Genomic DNA, 7,361 nt, shown 5'->3' on the forward strand with positions numbered 1-7,361 from the left:
TCCTCTTGTACTTAAGTCGGCATTGTGCATTTTGTATTAAATTCGGATGCAATTTCTGTGTTTCATCGTCAATAAGAAGGTTCAAGGGATACAGTATACCGAAAGTGGAGCATTGGAATTTAAAACTGGACTCACAGGAGAGGTTCAAATCATAGAAAGTTAGAGTGTCAGTCCTCTTGTACTTACGTCGGCATTGTGCTTTTTGTATTAAAATCGGATGCAATTTCTGTGTTTTATTGTAAATAAGATGGTCCAAGGTATAAAGGAAACCTGAAGTGAAGCGTCGGAATCTAAAACTGGGCTCACAGGTGAGGTTCAAATCATAGAAAGTTAGAGTGTCAGTCCTCTTGTACTTAAGTCGGCATTGTGCCTCTTGTAATAAATTTGGATGCAATTTCTTTGTTTCATCGTCAATAAGAAGGTACAAGGGATACAGTAAACCTGAAGTGATCATCGGAATCTAAAACTGGACTCACAGGAGAGGTTCATAGCATAGAAAGTGAGAGTGTCAGTCCTCTTGTACTTAAGTCGGCTTTGTGCCTTATGTATTAAATTCGGATGTAATTTCTGTGTTTCATTGTCAATAGGAAGGTCGAAGGTATACAATAAACCAGAAATGAAGCATCGGAGTCTAAAACTGGACTCACAGGAGAGGTTCAAATCAAAGAAAGTTAGAGTGTCAGTTCTCTTGTACTTAAGTCGGCATTGTGTCTTTTGTATTAAATTCGGATGCAATTTCTGTGTTTCATCGTCAATAAGAAGGTCCAAGGGATACAGTAACCCTGTAGTGAAGCATCGGAATCTAAAACTGGACTCACAGGAGAGGTTCAAATCATAGAAAGTGAGAGTGTCAGTCTTCTTGTACTTAAGTCGGCATTGTGCTTTTTGTATTAAATTCGGACGCAATTTCTTTGTTTCAGCGTCAATAAAAAGGTACAAGAGATACAGTAAACCTGAAGTGATCATCGGAATCTAAAGCTGGACTCACAGGAGAGGTTTTAATCATAGAAAGTGAGAGTGTCACTCCTCTTGTACTTAAGTCGGCATTGTGCCTTTTGTATTAAATTCGGATGCAATATCTGTGTTTCATCGTCAATAAGAAGGTCCAAGGGATACAGTAAACCCGAAGTGAACCATCGGAATTCAAAACTGGACTCACAGGAGAGGTTCAAATCATAGTAAGTTAGAGTGTCAGTCCTCTTGTACTTAAGTCGGCATTATGCCTTTTGAATATAATTCCGATGTAATTTCTGTGTTTCATCGTCAATACGAAGGTCGAAGGGATACAGTAAACCTGAAGTGAAGCATCGGAATCTAAAACTGGATTCACAGGAGAAGTTCAAATCAAAGAAAGTGAGAGTGTCAGTCCTCTTGTACTTAAGTCGGCATTGTGCCTTTCGTATTTAATTCGGGTGCAATTTCTGTGTTTCATCGTCAATAAGAAGGTCCAAGGGATACAGTAAACCAGAAGTGAAGCATCGGAATCTAACACTGGACTCACAGGAGAGGTTCAAATCATAGAAAGTTAGAGTGTCAGACCTCTTGCACTTAAGCCGGCATTGTGCCTTTTGTATTAAATTCGGATGCAATTTCTGTGTTTTGTCGTCAATAAGAAGGTCCAAGGGATACAGTAAACCTGAAGTGAAGCATCGGAATCTAAAACTGGACTCACAGGGGAGGTTCAAATCATAGAAAGTGAGAGTGTCAGTCCAATTGTACTTAAGTCGGCGTTGTGCCTTTTGTATTAAATTCGAATGCAATTTCTGTGTTTCATCCTCAATAAGATGGTCCAAGGGATACAGTAAACCTGAAGTGAAGCATCGGCATCTAAAACTGGACTCACAGGAGAGGTTCAAATCATAGAAAGTTAGAGTGTCAGTCGTCTTGTACTTAAGTCGGCATTGTGCGTTTTGTATTACATTCGGATGCATTTCTATGTTTCATCGTCAATAGGAAGGTCGAAGGTATACAGTAAACCGGAAATGAAGCATCGGAATCTAAAACTGGATTCACAGGAGGGGTTCAAATCATAGAAAGTTAGAGTGTCAGTCCTCTTGTACTTATGTCGGCATTGTGCCTTTTGTATTAAGTTCGGATGCAATTTCTGTGTTTCATCGTCAATAAGAAGGTCCAAGGTATACAGTAAACCGGAAGGGAAGCATCGGAATCTAAAACTTGACTCACAGGAGAGGCTCAAATCATAGAAAGTGAGAATGTCAGTCCTCTTGTACTTAAGTCGGCATTGTGCCTTTTGTGTTAAATTCGGATGTAATTTCTGTGTTTCATCGTCAATAAGAATGTCCAAGGGATACAGTAAACCTGAAGTGAAGCATCGGAATCTAAAACTTGACTCACAGGAGAGGTTCAAATCATAGAAGGTGAGAGTGTCAGTCGTCTTGTACTTAAGTCGGCATTGTGCCCTTTGTATTAAATTCGGACGCAATTTCTTTGTTTCAGCGTCAATAAGAAGGTACAAGAGATACAGTAAACCTGAAGTGATCATCGGAATCTAAAGCTGGACTCACAGGAGAGGTTCTAATCATAGAAAGTGAGAGTGTCACTCCTCTTGTACTCAAGTCGGCATTGTGCCTTTTGTATTAAATTCGGATGCAATATCTGTGTTTCATCGTCAATAAGAAGGTCCAAGGGATACAGTAAACCCGAAGTGAACCATCGGAATTCAAAACTGGACTCACAGGAGAGGTTCAAATCATAGTAAGTTAGAGTGTCAGTCCTCTTGTACTTAAGTCGGCATTATGCCTTTTGAATATAATTCCGATGTAATTTCTGTGTTTCATCGTCAATACGAAGGTCGAAGGGATACAGTAAACCTGAAGTGAAGCATCGGAATCTAAAACTGGATTCACAGGAGAAGTTCAAATCAAAGAAAGTGAGAGTGTCAGTCCTCTTGTACTTAAGTCGGCATTGTGCCTTTTGTATTAAATTCGGATGCAATTTCTGTGTTTTGTCGTCAATAAGAAGGTCCAAGGGATACAGTAAACCTGAAGTGAAGCATCGGAATCTAAAACTGGACTCACAGGGGAGGTTCAAATCATAGAAAGTGAGAGTGTCAGTCCAATTGTACTTAAGTCGGCGTTGTGCCTTTTGTGTTAAATTCGGATGCAATTTCTGTGTTTCATCGTCAATAAGAATGTCCAAGGGATACAGTAAACCTGAAGTGAAGCATCGGAATCTAAAACTGGACTCACAGGAGAGGTTCAAATCATAGAAGGTGAGAGTGTCAGTCGTCTTGTACTTAAGTCGGCATTGTGCCCTTTGTATTAAATTCGGATGCAATTTCTATGTTTCCTCGTCAATAGGAAGGTCGAAGGTATACAGTAAACCGGAAATGAAGCATCGGAATCTAAAACTGGACTCACAGGTGTGGTTCAAATCATAGAAAGTTAGAGTGTCAGTCCTCTTGTACTTAAGTCGGCTTTGTGCCTTATGTATTAAATTCGGATGCAATTTCTGTGTTTCATCGTCAATAGGAAGGTCGAAGGTATACAATAAACCAGAAATGAAGCATCGGAATCTAAAACTGGACTCACAGGAGAGGTTCAAATCATAGAAAGTTAGAGTGTCAGTTCTCTTGTACTTAAGTCGGCATTGTGCATTTTGTATTAAATTCGGATGCAATATCTGTGATTCATCGTTAATAAGAAGGTCCAAAGGATAAAGGAAACCTGAAGTGTAGCTTCGGAATCTAAAACTGGACTCACAGGAGAGGTTCAAATCATGGAAAGTTAGAGTGTCAGTCCCCTTGTACTTAAGTCGGCATTGTGCATTTTGAATTTAATTCCGATGCAACTTCTATGTTTCATCGTCAATAAGAAGTTCCGGGTATACAGTAAACCTGAAGTGAAGCATCGGAATCTAAAACTGGACTCACACAAGAGGTTCTAATCATACAACGTTAGAGTGTCAGTCCTCTTGTAGTTAAATCGGCATTGTGCCTTTTGTATTAAATTCGGATGCAATTTCTGTGTTTCATCGTCAATAAGAAGGTCCAAGGGATACAGTAACCCTGAAGTGAAGCATCGGAAACTAAAACTGGACTCACAGGAGAGGTTCAAATCATTGAAAGTGAGAGTGTCAGTCCTCCTGTACTTAAGTCGGCATTGTGGCTTTTGTATTAAATTCGGATTCAATTTCTGTGTTTCATTGTCAATAAGAAGGTCTAAGGTATAAAGGAAACCTGAAGTGAAGCATCGGAATCTAAAACTTGACACACAGGAGAGGATCAAATCATAGAAAGTTAGAGTGTCAGTCTTCTTGTACTTAAGTCGGCATTGTGCTTTTTGTATTAAATTCGGATGCAGTTTCTGTGTTTCATCGTGAATAAGATGGTCCAAGGGATACAGTAAACCTGAAGTGAAGCATTGGAATCTAAAACTAGACTCACAGGAGAGGTTCAAATCATTGAAAGTGAGAGTGTCCGTCCTCTTGTACTTAAGTCGGCATTGTGCATTTTGTATTAAATTCGGATGCAATTTCTGTGTTTCATCGTCAATAGGAAGGTTCAAGGGATACAGTATACCGAAAGTGGAGCATCGGAATTTAAAACTGGACTCACAGGAGAGGTTCAAATCATAGAAAGTTAGAGTGTCAGTCCTCTTGTACTTAAGTCGGCATTGTGCTTTTTGTACTAAAATCGGATGCAGTTTCTGTGTTTTATTGTAAACAAGATGGTCCAAGGTATAATGGAAACCTGAAGTGAAGCGTCGGAATCTATAACTGGGCTCACAGGTGAGGTTCAAATCATAGAAAGTTAGAGTGTCAGTCCTCTTGTACTTAAGTCGGCATTGTGCCTCTTGTAATAAATTTGGATGCAATTTCTTTGTTTCATCGTCAATAAGAAGGTACAAGGGATACAGTAAACCTGAAGTGATCATCGGAATCTAAAACTGGACTCACAGGAGAGGTTCATAGCATAGAAAGTGAGAGTGTCGGTCCTCTTGTACTTAAGTCGGCATTGTGCCTTTTGTATTAAATTCGAATGCAATTTTTGTGTTTCATCGTCAATAAGATGGTCCAAGGGATACAGTAAACCTGAACTGAAGCATCGGAATCTAAAACTATACTCACGAGAGAGGTTCCAGTCATAGAAAGTGAGAGTGTCAGTCATCTTGCACTTAAGGCGGCTTTGTGCCTTATGTATTAAATTCGGATGCAATTTCTGTGTTTCATCGTCAATAAGAAGGTCCAAGGGATACAGTAAACCTGAAGTGAGGCATCGGAATCTAAAACTGGTCCCACAGGAGAGGTTCAAATCATAGAAAGTTAGAGTGTCAGACCACTTGCACTTAAGTCGGCATTGTGCGTTTTGTATTACATTCGGATGCATTTCTATGTTTCATCGTCAATAGGAAGGTCGAAGGTATACAGTAAACCGGAAATGAAGCATCGGAATCTAAAACTGGATTCACAGGAGGGTTTCAAATCATAGAAAGTTAGAGTGTCAGTCCTCTTGTACTTATGTCGGCCTTGTGCCTTTTGTATTAAGTTCGGATGCAATTTCTGTGTTTCATCGTCAATAAGAAGGTCCAAGGTATACAGTAAACCGGAAGGGAAGCATCGGAATCTAAAACTTGACTCACAGGAGAGGCTCAAATCATAGAAAGTGAGAATGTCAGTCCTCTTGTACTTAAGTCGGCATTGTGCCTTTTGTGTTAAATTCGGATGTAATTTCTGTGTTTCATCGTCAATAAGAATGTCCAAGGGATACAGTAAACCTGAAGTGAAGCATCGGAATCTAAAACTTGACTCACAGGAGAGGTTCAAATCATAGAAGGTGAGAGTGTCAGTCGTCTTGTACTTAAGTCGGCACTGTGCCCTTTGTATTAAATTCGGACGCAATTTCTTTGTTTCAGCGTCAATAAGAAGGTACAAGAGATACAGTAAACCTGAAGTGATCATCGGAATCTAAAGCTGGACTCACAGGAGAGGTTCTAATCATAGAAAGTGAGAGTGTCACTCCTCTTGTACTTAAGTCGGCATTGTGCCTTTTGTATTAAATTCGGATGCAATATCTGTGTTTCATCGTCAATAAGAAGGTCCAAGGGATACAGTAAACCCGAAGTGAACCATCGGAATTCAAAACTGGACTCACAGGAGAGGTTCAAATCATAGTAAGTTAGAGTGTCAGTCCTCTTGTACTTAAGTCGGCATTATGCCTTTTGAATATAATTCCGATGTAATTTCTGTGTTTCATCGTCAATACGAAGGTCGAAGGGATACAGTAAACCTGAAGTGAAGCATCGGAATCTAAAACTGGATTCACAGGAGAAGTTCAAATCAAAGAAAGTGAGAGTGTCAGTCCTCTTGTACTTAAGTCGGCATTGTGCCTTTTGTATTTAATTCGGATGCAATTTCTGTGTTTCATCGTCAATAAGAAGGTCCAAGGGATACAGTAAACCACAAGTGAAGCATCGGAATCTAACACTGGACTCACAGGAGAGGTTCAAAACATAGAAAGTTAGAGTGTCAGTCCTCTTGTACTTCAGTCGGCATTGTGCCTATTGTATTAAATTCGGGTGCAATTTCTGTGTTTCATCGTCAATAAGTAGGTCCAAGGGATACAGTAAACCTGAAGTGAGGCACCGGAATCTAAAACTGGTCCCACAGGAGAGGTTCAAATCATAGAAAGTTAGAGTGTCAGACCTCTTGCACTTAAGCCGGCATTGTGCCTTTTGTATTAAATTCGGATGCAATTTCTGTGTTTTGTCGTCAATAAGAAGGTCCAAGGGATACAGTAAACCTGAAGTGAAGCATCGGAATCTAAAACTGGACTCACAGGAGAGGTTCTAATCATACAACGTTAGAGTGTCAGTCCTCTTGTACTTAAGTCGGCATTGTGCCTTTTGTATTAAATTCGGATGCAATTTCTGTGTTTCATCGTCAATAAGAAGGTCCAAGGGATACAGTAACCCTGAAGTGAAGCATCGGAATCTAAAACTGGACTCACAGGACAGGTTCAAATCATTGAAAGTGAGAGTGTCAGTCCTCCTGTACTTAAGTCGACATTGTGGCTTTTGTATTAAATTCGGATTCAATTTCTGTGTTTCATTGTCAATAAGAAGGTCTAAGGTATAAAGGAAACCTGAAGTGAAGCATCGGAATCTAAAACTGGACACACAGGAGAGGATCAAATCATAGAAAGTTAGAGTGTCAGTCTTCTTGTACTTAAGTCGGCATTGTGCTTTTTGTATTAAATTCGGATGCAATTTCTGTGTTTCATCGTGAATAAGATGGTCCAAGGGATACAGTAAACCTGAAGTGAAGCATTGGAATCTAAAACTAGACTCACAGGAGAGGTTCAAATCATTGAAAGTGAGAGTGTCCGTCCTCTTGTACTTAAG

The sequence above is a fragment of the Schistocerca americana genome, unplaced genomic scaffold, assembly GCF_021461395.2.
Source record: "Schistocerca americana isolate TAMUIC-IGC-003095 unplaced genomic scaffold, iqSchAmer2.1 HiC_scaffold_29, whole genome shotgun sequence".
Taxonomy (NCBI): domain Eukaryota; kingdom Metazoa; phylum Arthropoda; class Insecta; order Orthoptera; family Acrididae; genus Schistocerca; species Schistocerca americana.